This window comes from Micropterus salmoides, unplaced genomic scaffold, assembly GCF_014851395.1.
Source record: "Micropterus salmoides isolate LMB-PRFRI ecotype aquatic unplaced genomic scaffold, ASM1485139v1 Ms_hic_scaffold_1, whole genome shotgun sequence".
NCBI classification, from domain to species: domain Eukaryota; kingdom Metazoa; phylum Chordata; class Actinopteri; order Centrarchiformes; family Centrarchidae; genus Micropterus; species Micropterus salmoides.
In genome coordinates this window covers 3154726-3166788 of record NW_024040040.1, presented here as the reverse complement: position 1 = coordinate 3166788, position 12063 = coordinate 3154726, and positions in this window count along the sequence as shown.

Below are 12063 nucleotides of genomic sequence, written 5' to 3'. Positions count from 1 at the left end.
TTATGCAGATGATACTCAGTTATATCTATCGATCAAGCCAGATGAAACTCATCAGTTAGCTAAACTTCAAATGTGCCTTCAGGATGTTAAAACCTGGATGAGCTGTAATTTTCTTATGTTAAACTCAGATAAAACTGAAGTTATTGTTCTGGGGCCTAAGCACCTCCGTGACGCATTATCTAAAGATATAGTTTCCCTGGATGGCATCGCCTTGGCCTCCAGCACCACTGTGAGGAATCTTGGAGTTATCTTTGATCAGGACATGTCGTTTAAGTCCCATTAAGCAAATTTCAAGGACCGCCTTTTTTCACCTACGTAATATTGCGAAAATCAGGAACATCCTGTCTAAAAATGATGCAGAAAAACTAGTCCATGCATTTGTTACTTCTAGGCTGGATTACTGCAATTCCTTATTATCAGGCTGCTCGAAAAAGTCCATTAAGACTCTTCAGCTGATCCAGAATGCTGCAGCACGTGTTCTGACAGGAACCAGGAAAAGAGATCACATTTCTCCTGTTTTAGCTTCTTTGCATTGGCTTCCAGTAAAATCCAGAATAGAATTTAAAATCATTCTTCTTACCTACAAAGCTCTTAATGGTCAGGCACCATCTTATCTTAAAGAGCTCATAGTACCTTACTACCCCACCAGAGCACTGCGCTCCCAGAATGCAGGGTTACTTGTGGTTCCTAGAGTCTCCAAAAGTAGACTAGGAGCCAGAGCGTTCAGCTATCAAGCTCCTCTCCTGTGGAACCAGGTTCCAGTTTGGGTTCAGGAGGCAGACACCATCTCCACATTTAAGAGTAGGCTTAAGACTTTCCTCTTTGATAAAGCTTATAGTTAGGGCTGGCTCAGGTAGTCCTGAACCATCCCTTAGTTATGCTGCTATAGGCCTAGACTGCCGGGGGATTTCCCATGATGCACTGAGCTCCTCTCTCCTCTACTTTCTCTCCCTCTGTATGCAACCTTATCCCATTATTGCATGTTACTAACACAACTTCTCCCCTTTCTGGTAGTCTTGTGCTTTCTCGTCCCTCTCCTCTCTCCTCCTATCACTTCCTGCAGGTTTTCTGGCTCTGGAGCTGTGGAGTCTGGATCTGTGGCTGCGGGTCGCCTGCTGCCCCCGTGTTCCTGCTCGACACCCTCTACTGCAACGACTATTGTTGCTAGTCTTATTGTTATTATAATCATTAACATTACGATGGTTACCATTAACACTATTATAAATATCTGTACCATTTTTCATTTAGTTTATAGCAACATTACCTTCGCTGTCTGTACCTCTGTGTGTATATTGTGTAGGCTGCCTCCCTCCCCTCTCTCTCCTTACATCCCTCTCTCTCTCTCTCTCTCTCTCTCTTTCTCTCTCTCTCTCTTCACTCTCTCTCTCTCTTTCTCTCTCTCTCTCTCACCCCAACCGGTCGAGGCAGATGGCCGCCCACCCTGAGCCATGGTTCTGCTCGAGGTTTCTGCCTCTTAAAAGGAAGTTTTTCCTTGCCTCTGTCGCCTAGTGCTTGCTCTTGGTGGGAACTGTTGGGCTTCTGTAAATATCATCACAGAGTACGGTCTAGACCTGCTCTTTTATGAAAAGCGCTGTGAGATAACTGTTGTTGTGATTTGGCGCTATATAAATAAAATTGAATTGAATTGAATTGAATTGAATACACATAGACTGTATATATCCCAGAATGACAGGCTTACTTATTTTCATATGTAACTTTGTGTGTCTGTCGTTTCGTCTATGTGTTCTATGTTTCTTATTTCATTTGTTCGTTAGGGTTCATTTTGTTTTACTTTCTGGTTGTCCTGCCCTTTGTTGAAGAAATATTGTGAGGGATCTGTGTCTGCAACTGGGCACCCAACCCGTTCCCCCCAAAATACAGATTACATTACATGTGTCATTATAAGTAGCCCTGAGCTGAGAAACACAACACACACATTCACAGTAACATTTTGCTTTTATTGGAACAAGAGCCAGAATTCAAAGCAACACATGACAGAAGGCATTTCCACCATTTAATGATCAGAGCTTCCATCTTTAAAGGACTGGAAGTGGAAGAAGTTTACATGGAAATGAGGTATCTGTTCAATCACTTTGAATCACTTTGTACAAAGTTCATTGATAGATTTATTACAAGAAGCTGAAAGATTTCTGTGATCCTGTACAGACTCAACTGATCTGTTCTCTACTAGGAGGAGACTCTCCCTCCTACACAGAACACAGAGACACTGAGCAACCAGAACCAGACCAGGACCAGAACCCAAAGCCAGGATAAAGAGGTTCAGTGAATGTGGTGTTGAAGGTGTGGAGGTGGATCAGTGTGTCAGAGGAGACTCTGTAGAAGGACAGAGTGCCAGCAGGACAGTCCACATACACTGCTACTCTGTTGGAGGAGGAGGAGAACGTTCCTCTCTTATTGTGACTGACAGAGTAATCACCATCATCAGAGCAGATCAGACTCCAGTGCCCCGTTTCAGAAAGTTTAGTGAAAATTCAGAGAATGTTCAACCTGAGATGAGGGGAAACTCTGGGTTTTCTGTTTCAGAGAGAGAGATCAGATAATCGCTAGAACTCCTGCAACTGATGCTGTGAACCTCAATAAATAAGAGGCTTCGATCACTTTCTGGCAAGAGGATTACTGCATGTTATGGTTGTATTGGCCAAGTTATTTTAACAGATAAAAATGACTGGATTGGTCGGTATCCAGAAAGTAAAATAATGTAGAGTCATAAAGATAATTGCAAAAGAGATCATGTATTTATTTTATATAACTCAGCAGTAAGTCATGTTAATTATAGGCTATAGTCTGTTCCAAATATAAACAAGCATATTAGACATACGCCTACCAAACACATAATCCAGCAGCAACAACAGGCTTCTATTATTGCCTATAATCACGTAAATGTCATGTCTGGCTTCCCCATAAACTGCAAACATTTATTTGGCCACAATTGTGATTATTCCGTTAAAGAAACAGTAAAGTTTCACAAAGACAAACCTTTTCTGGGCAATGCAGCTTATATTTGCTGCTTTTCGTCATGACACCTGTGTTTTTGTCGTCTCACACATGTGGCTGTGTGTAGCAGATACGTTGTTGTGTTACATAGGCAGGTTATAGGTAATGCAGGGAGCGGAATAACAGCAAGCTCATCGGACGTTTCCTAAAAATAAATATTGTTCACAAGTCCTGCACCTCGAGTCCAAGTCAAGTCTGAAGTCTTTTGAGGACGAGTCACAAGTCAAGTCTGAAGTCACTGTGTTCTCTTTAGTGCGACTCGAGTCACACTAAAAAGAACACAGAGACATGGAGGAGGAATCAGAACCAGACCACCAGAACCCAAAGCCAGGATAAAGAGGTTCAGTGAATGTGGTGTTGAAGGTGTGGAGGTGGATCAGTGTGTCAGAGGAGACTCTGTAGAAGGACAGAGAGCCAGCAGGACAGTCCACATACACTGCTACTCTGTTGGAGGAGGAGGAGAAGATGTCTTTTTCTCTGCTGTTGTGACAGACAAATTGACCATCATCAGAGCAGATCAGACTCCAGGACTGATCATTCTCTCCAAACCAGCAATGAGCTCTGTTTCCTCTCCTTTTGATTCCTCTGTAACTCACTGACATTTTAAGTCCTCCTCTCCACTCGACCTCCCAGTAACAGCGACCAGTCAGACCATCTCTACACAGCAGCTGAGGACAGTAGTCAAACCTGTCTGGATGATCAGGATACGACTGATCCTCCTCCAAATATGCCGCCTTCCTGTTGTTGTCAGACAGTTTGATCTTTCTGTGAACTGTGTTTGTGTCGATTGTGAGTTCAGAAGAATCTGATGGAGAACAAGACACAATACAGCTGCAGTTATTGATCTATCATCTCATTAATAATTGACATCTGATGATGATGACATCAGAGCTTGGAATGAGTGATGTCTCAGTCTGAAGATGGTTGAATGTTTTCATGAATCAAATGAAAAACACACTTACACTTCCTCAGACCTGGTCTCAACCATCGGACTCCAGCAGGCTCCACCCTGAAAGGAGGAGGGGGGTCAGACCAGCACATCCTCTTTCAGCATCAAACATGGACATTACATTCCTCTCATACACATGTACACAATATGTGCATATGTATAATATATGCTTCTCCCTGCCCCCCTAAACCTTCAACTCTGCCACTCTCCTCATACACTGAGAGTGACCCATAGAATGCTGGTGTGTGTGTCGAAATCATCTGATAACACACACAAACCTCATTTTGGATCATCACATCTCCAACTTCAAAAGCAGCCCTTGTTCCAGACCTCCAGAAGTCTAGTATTCTAATATTCTCAAAATATTAGAATATTAGACTAAATGTCAAGCTTAGAACAGCCTTTAATCTCTCAGTCTGGTTCAGTACACACAACCACAATCATTAGGAAGACTTCTGGCGAGGCTCAGTGATTTAGAAGTCCGGCTCCGCACCTTGGTAGATCAGTCTTTAGCTACTTTAGCTAGCCAGTCCCTGGTAGTCGGTGCGGAACGGCCTGAGTTAGCCTCTGGTAGCCGTCCCCGGCATCTCCTGTGCAGCCAGGAAAGGGGGGGCTGGGTGACTGTCCGAAGGAGGAATAGTCGTAAGCATTCAAAGTCCACGGGGCATCAACCTGTTCACGTTCACGTAACAGATTTTCCCCACTCAGCGACACACCCGCTGAGAAACCAACTCTGATCATTGGCAGCTCCATTTTGAGAAACGTGAAGATAGCGAAGCCAGCGGCCATAGTTAAGCGCATCCCTGGGGCCAGAGCGGGCGACATTGAGTCTTATTTGAAACTGCTGGCTAAGGATAAACGTAAATACAGTAAGATTGTTATTCACGTCGGCGGTAATGACTCCCGGTTACGCCAATCGGAGGTCACTAAGATTAATGTTGAGTCGGTGTGTACATATGCAAAAACAATGTCGGACACCGTAGTTTTCTCTGGACCCCTGCCAAATCTGACCAGTGATGACATGTATAGCCGCATGTCGTCATTCCGCCGCTGGTTGTCGAGGTGGTGTCCAGCAAACGATGTGGGCTTTGTTGATCATTGGCAGACTTTCTGGGGAAGACCTGGTCTGATCCGGAGAGACGGCATCCATCCCACTTGGGAAGGAGCAGCTCTCATTTCTAGAAATCTGGCCAAGTTTATTAGTGGACCAAATCCATGACAACCCAGAGTTGAGACCAGGAGGCAGAGTCGCAGTTTAACACACTTCTCTGCTCCTCCATTTCAGGAGTTACTTAGTGAAAATCCTATAGTGACGGTGTCTGCCCCCGACCATCGAAATTATTTAAAAAGGTAAACAGAAGAGGAGCTGTGCATAAAAACCTCATAAAAATTAAAACCACAAGAGCAATAGTGCAAACGAATAGGAGAGTTAAATGTGGACTCTTAAACATCAGATCTCTCTCTTCTAAAGGTGTACTAGTAAATGAACTAATATCAGATTATGATATTGATTTATTTGGTCTTACTGAAACCTGGCTGGGTGATGGAGAATATGTTAGCCTAAATGAATCCACCCCTCCCAGTCATATTAATACTCACATTCCTCGAGGCACAGGCCGAGGAGGTGGAGTTGCAGCTATCTTCGACTCTAGCCTACTAATCAGCTCTAAACCTAAACTAAACTATAACTCATTTGAAAGTCTTGTTCTTAGTCTTTCGCACCCAAGTTGGAAATCACTGCAACCAATTCTTTTTGTTATAGTGTACCGAGCACCTGGCCCGTATTCTGAATTCTTATCTGAATTTGCAGAGTTTTTGTCAACTTTAGTCCTTAAAACGGACAAAGTTATTATTGTAGGGATTTTAATATTCATGTGGATTGAGAATGACAGCTTAGTACTGCGTTTATCTCTGTTAGATTCCATCGGCTTCTCTCAGAGTGTTCATGAACCGACTCACTGTTTTAACCACACCCTCGACCTTGTTTTGGTGTATGGTATTGAAATTGAACATTTAGTGGTGTTCCCACAGAATCCCTCTTTATCCGACCACTGTTTGATAACTTTTGAGTTTGTATTGCTGAACTACTCGCCATTGGGCAAAAATTTCTATACAAGATGTCTGTCTGATAGTGCTGTAGCTAAATTTAAGGATGCGATTCCATCAGCTCTAAATACATTATCTAGTCACAAAGTAACGGAGGACTCCTATGCTAATTTCAGTCCCTCCCAAATCGATCATCTTGTTGATAGTGCTGCAGGCTCGCTGCGAATGACACTCGACTCTGTAGCCCCTCTAAAAAGAAAATACTAAAACAAAGACGGTTAGCTCCATGGTATAATACTGAAACTCGCAAATTAAAGCAAATATCACGGAAACTTGAGAGGAATTGGCGTTCCACCAAAGTGGAAAATTCTCGTTTAATTTGGCAAGATAGTCTTAAAACTTATAGGAAGGCCCTCCGTAATGCCAGAGCAGCGTACTACTCGTCATTAATAGAGGAAAATAGGAACAACCCCAGGTTTCTTTTCAGCACTGTAGCCAGGCTGACAGAGAGTCACAGCTCTATTGAGCCAAGTATTCCCATAGCTCTCAGTAGTTACGACTTCATGAGCTTCTTTAATGATAAAATTCTAGCTATTAGAGACAAAATTCACCAAGACCTGCCCTCAACTGGCACCGACTTATCTCTTAACTCAGGAACCTTAGAAACAGCTGTAGAACCAGATACATGTTTAGACTGTTTTGCTTCCCTCAATCTTTACCAACTAACTTCAATAATTTCTTCATCTAAACCATCAACCTGCCTCTTAGACCCCATCCCGCTGCTTAAAGATGTTTTACCCTTAGTCAGCACCTCTATACTAGATATGATCAATCTATCTTATCAACAGGCTATGTACCACAGTACTTTAAAGTAGCTGTAATTAAACCTCTTCTGAAAAAGCCCAAACTTGATCCGGATGTTTTAGCCAACTATAGACCTATATCTAACCTTCCATTTCTCTCTAAGGTTCTGGAGAAAGCAGTTGCTAAACAGCTGTGTGACTTTCTACAGAGCAATAGTTTATTTGAGGATTTTCAGTCAGGATTTAGAGCTCATCATAGCACAGAGACAGCACTGGTGAAAATTACTAATGACCTCCTTATTGCATCAGACAAAGGACTTGTCTCTGTACTGGTTTTATTAGATCTTAGTGCTGCATTTGATACCATTGACCATCAGATCCTATTGCAGAGACTGGAATATTTCATTGGCATTAAAGGAACCGCTCTAAGCTGGTTTAAGTCCTATTTATCAGATCGATTTCAGTTTGTACATGTTAACGATGAGTCCTCCATGCACGCCAAAGTTACTCATGGAGTTCCTCAAGGATCTGTCCTGGACCAATCCTCTTCACTTTATATATGCTTCCTTTAGGCAATATTATCAGGAAACATTCCATAAGCTTTCATTGTTATGCAGATGATACTCAGTTATATCTATCGATCAAGCCAGATGAAACTCATCAGTTAGCTAAACTTCAAATGTGCCTTCAGGATGTTAAAACCTGGATGACCTGTAATTTTCTCATGTTAAACTCAGATAAAACTGAAGTTATTGCTCTGGGGCCTAAGCACCTCCGTGACGCATTATCTAAAGATATAGTTTCCCTGGATGGCATCGCCTGGCCTCCAGCACCACTGTGAGGAATCTTGGAGTTATCTTTGATCAGGACATGTCGTTTAAGTCTCACATTAAGCAAATTTCAAGGACCGCCTTTTTTCACCTACGTAATATTGCGAAAATCAGGAACATCCTGTCTAAAAATGATGCAGAAAAACTAGTCCATGCATTTGTTACTTCTAGGCTGGATTACTGCAATTCCTTATTATCAGGCTGCTCGAAAAAGTCCATTAAGACTCTTCAGCTGATCCAGAATGCTGCAGCACGTGTTCTGACAGGAACCAGGAAAAGAGATCACATTTCTCCTGTTTTAGCTTCTTTGCATTGGCTTCCAGTAAAATCCAGAATAGAATTTAAAATCATTCTTCTTACCTACAAAGCTCTTAATGGTCAGGCACCATCTTATCTTAAAGAGCTCATAGTACCTTACTACCCCACCAGAGCACTGCGCTCCCAGAATGCAGGGTTACTTGTGGTTCCTAGAGTCTCCAAAAGTAGACTAGGAGCCAGAGCGTTCAGCTATCAAGCTCCTCTCCTGTGGAACCAGGTTCCAGTTTGGGTTCAGGAGGCAGACACCATCTCCACATTTAAGAGTAGGCTTAAGACTTTCCTCTTTGATAAAGCTTATAGTTAGGGCTGGCTCAGGTGAGTCCTGAACCATCCCTTAGTTATGCTGCTATAGGCCTAGACTGCCGGGGGATTTCCCATGATGCACTGAGCTCCTCTCTCCTCTACTTTCTCTCCCTCTGTATGCAACCTCATCCCATTATTGCATGTTACTAACACAACTTCTCCCCTTTCTGGTAGTCTTGTGCTTTCTCGTCCCTCTCCTATCACTTCCTGCAGGTTTTCTGGCTCTGGAGCTGTGGAGTCTGGATCTGTGGTTGCGGGTCACCTGCTGCCCCCGTGTTCCTGCTCGACACCCTCTGCTGCAACGACTATTGTTGCTAGTCTTATTGTTATTATTGTTATTATAATCATTAACATTACGATGGTTACCATTAACACTATTAAATATCTGTACCATTTTTCATTTAGTCTATAGCAACATTACCTTCACTGTCTGTACCTCTGTGGATATTGTGTAGGCTCTCTCTCTCTCTCTCTCTCTCTCTCGCTCTGAATTTAATTTATTTGAATGTGACTGACAGTGTCCAGAGACACTTACACAGAAGGTCATTGCTGAAAGGCCTGCCTGTTCACAGAGAGTGCTTATAACGCCATACTCATGGAAAGTTGACTGGAAGGTTAAAGTGTGGTAGGAAAACGTGCACAAGCAACATGGATGGCCGCAGCCTTGAGAGATTGTCAAGAAAGCTGACTGAAGAACTTGAGGGAGCTTCACAAGGAGTGGCCTGTGGCTGGAGTCATGCTGATTTCCTTTTCCAGCAGGACTTGGCACTTACCCACAGAGCAAAATGACTAGTAACTGGGTTTGCTGACCATGGTATTACTGCGCTTGGTTGGCCATCCAACTTGCCTGAACTGAACCCCATACAGTATCTATGGGGTATTGTCAAGAGGAAAATGAGAGACACCAGACCCAACAATACGACGAGCCAAAGGCCGCTTCCAATCAACCTGGGCCACAGGCTAATTGCCTCCATGCCGTGCCACCGTGATGCAGTATTCAAGCAAAAGGACCCGACCAAGTACTGAGTGCAAGTTCAAATGAATTAAGTTACCAACATTCACTTTCTGCCAGTGGGCGACAGTTACTATTATTACTAGGAGTCCGGAATATCAAGCAGTTTCATAGGAGGACAATCCTTGCCCAGTGAAAAGGGATGATTTCTACTTTGTGATCTTCAACCAAGTCCAGTTGCCATTTCATTTAACCTTCCTTGGATATGTGTTTAATATTTCTGTGCTTTATCTTGCCGTCAGACAGCCATTTTATTTATACGGTTTATGGCCAGGTTACGCTTATGTGCAGTAATATGGAAGTTCTGTAGTTAAAAAATGTAGTTCTTAATGAAATTGCTTTCTGACAGAGTGCTGAAAATATAGCACATACACTTGATACATACTGATTGATTTTTTCGGTGTGCCTTCTTTTAGGTGACTAAAATACATTTTGTTTAGCCGTATGTAAACATTATTTGTCTTTTCTGCTTTTCACAGACACAGATCAAGTCACAAATGGATTTACAAAAACATTAAAAGGGGCTATATGTAGTTTCAGCGGCCATTAACAGCAGTTTTTAGATTGCCGCCAGCAAAGTAAATGATCAATAGATCATGTTAGATCAGATATCATAGACTGGTCAGAGGAATGCAAGGCCCTACATTCCAGGGTGGTGCACAGTATTTATTCATGATAATATTTTTAATATTAACACTTCTATATCTAGAATATCTTTGATATTCAGCTAATAACCACAACACCTAACTAGAGAATTCTCACGCCAAAGTCTTATCAGAGATAGTCTCTGTCACCTCTGCAGATAGTAGCAACCGTGAACTGTCCAAACTGAATAATCAATTATTACCAAAAGGCAATTATCATGATTGTTCCTGGAGAGGTTTTCACCAGTGCTTTTGTTCTGATCAAAGGAAAAATGCTTCCTAAGTGTGATTGTTCAAATAACACTCATATCCACCACTCAACAAAAATACCTAATTTCTAATTGATTGTCTATGGCTGCAGCAGGCCTCTTCATACCTGAGCGTGTCCAGTCTCCAGTGTGGACCCTCTAGTCCAGCAGACAGAAGTTTCACTCCGAGTATCCTAGATGATTGTAGCTCAGGTCCAGCTCTCTCAGATGGGAGGAGTTGGAGCTCAGAGCTGAGGCCAGAGATGCACAGCCTTCCTCTGTGATCAGACAGCCTGACAGCCTGCAAACAAACAAAAAAAACCCCCACATATGGCAGATACAGAAGAAAACTGTCTCCCAATAAATTAAAAATAGAAATGTAATACAATTACATTATTAATGACATTAACATTTTATTAATGACATTAACATTAACCATCGAATTGCGATCTAAATGTTATAGAGTCTACAATCATACTAGTAGCTACAGTGGATAGAAAAAGTTACTTATGCAACCAGGTTATTGTAAGGTTTTTATTTTTCATTTTTCCCCCACGAAGATTTCAGTTTGTTCACATTATAGGTCACATTAAAGGTGGGAAAAGTTCTGACATGATTTCTCTTTGTCTCATTATTTTATCATATGAACCTGGCATTTAACAGGGGTGTGTAGACTTTTTCTATCCACTGTATGTGAGCTTGTAATTAGACACATGGGTGTTTTTAGCGAAATGTGTCTATTTATGCCCCGAGGGGCAATGTGGGTGCACTCTTGGAACTGTCCTGTAGTCTTGCAAGGTGCTCTGCTCAGCTCTGGTTTTAGGTCTGACCATAGATGTGGTTTCCTTGTGTGAAAAGACTTTAGCCAGACTTTACTCAGGCTTGTGTAATTCTATGCAGGACGGAGACAGTTCTCATGCTGTCCTGGTCCCAACGTATAGTATTTTATATTGCTGCACAGGCTTTGATTGTTGAATCTTGCTGAATTTCATGGTTTGGAGGTGTACCAGATAAGCATCTCCCTCTCCTGCAGTGAGCACCGACCAGGGACCAGTGTTTCGTGGTGGGATGTAGTAGAGCTGACCGGGGCTTAAGGTCTAGCCCCAAACTGGACGGAGACTAGAGGAGGGGCATCAGTAGCATGACAGTGAGCAATGACATCAGAGTCTGGATTCTGTGAGCAGTGACATCAAATTCACAGGCACAGGTTGTCTCTGTTAGTGCTGGAGTTTTTCAGCTTCCTAGATTTGGTATAGCATGGAGATTATTCATCCAGCTCTGCAATCTTATCAGCCAGACAGGTGCAGCTGACACAGCCGGATGGAGATGTGAGTGGAGCCATGGATTGTAGATGGGTGGCTTGGAAACAAAATAACTAAATAGGGAGGCCAGTACAGGGTTAAGATTACACAAGTTTAGAGATGAGTTGTGGTAGCAGCTGCAGACAGTGTGGGCCCAGGCACTTACACGTGGGGGCTCAAACTTGGAGTGTTGCAGGGAAAGCTGCTCAAGTAGGCAGAACAGTCTTGAGGTGGTTGGATCCCCCAGGCTGCATGTCAAAGTATCCTTGGGCGAGGTACTGAACCCCACATTGCACTCTTGAACCATTCCCTTTTGGGGGATTATCTTTCTGTTGCCCCTGCAGTGCACTGATCTATAATGGCTTTAGCTTCTGGACAGATTAACATCCCCAAAGTTTAACTGAAGTTATGTTATAATGTGATGATTAAGTGTCCCCTTATTTTCTTTGAGCTGTGTATTTTTCTTTGTTATATGTCTAAAGGCCTCTTATGAATATTGCTTGTTTTTTGTTTTTGTCAATTATTTTGTCTTGTTGAAGTAAGATTTCTGTGTACACTATGTTACAAGATACCAATATATAGAGTTATCCATCT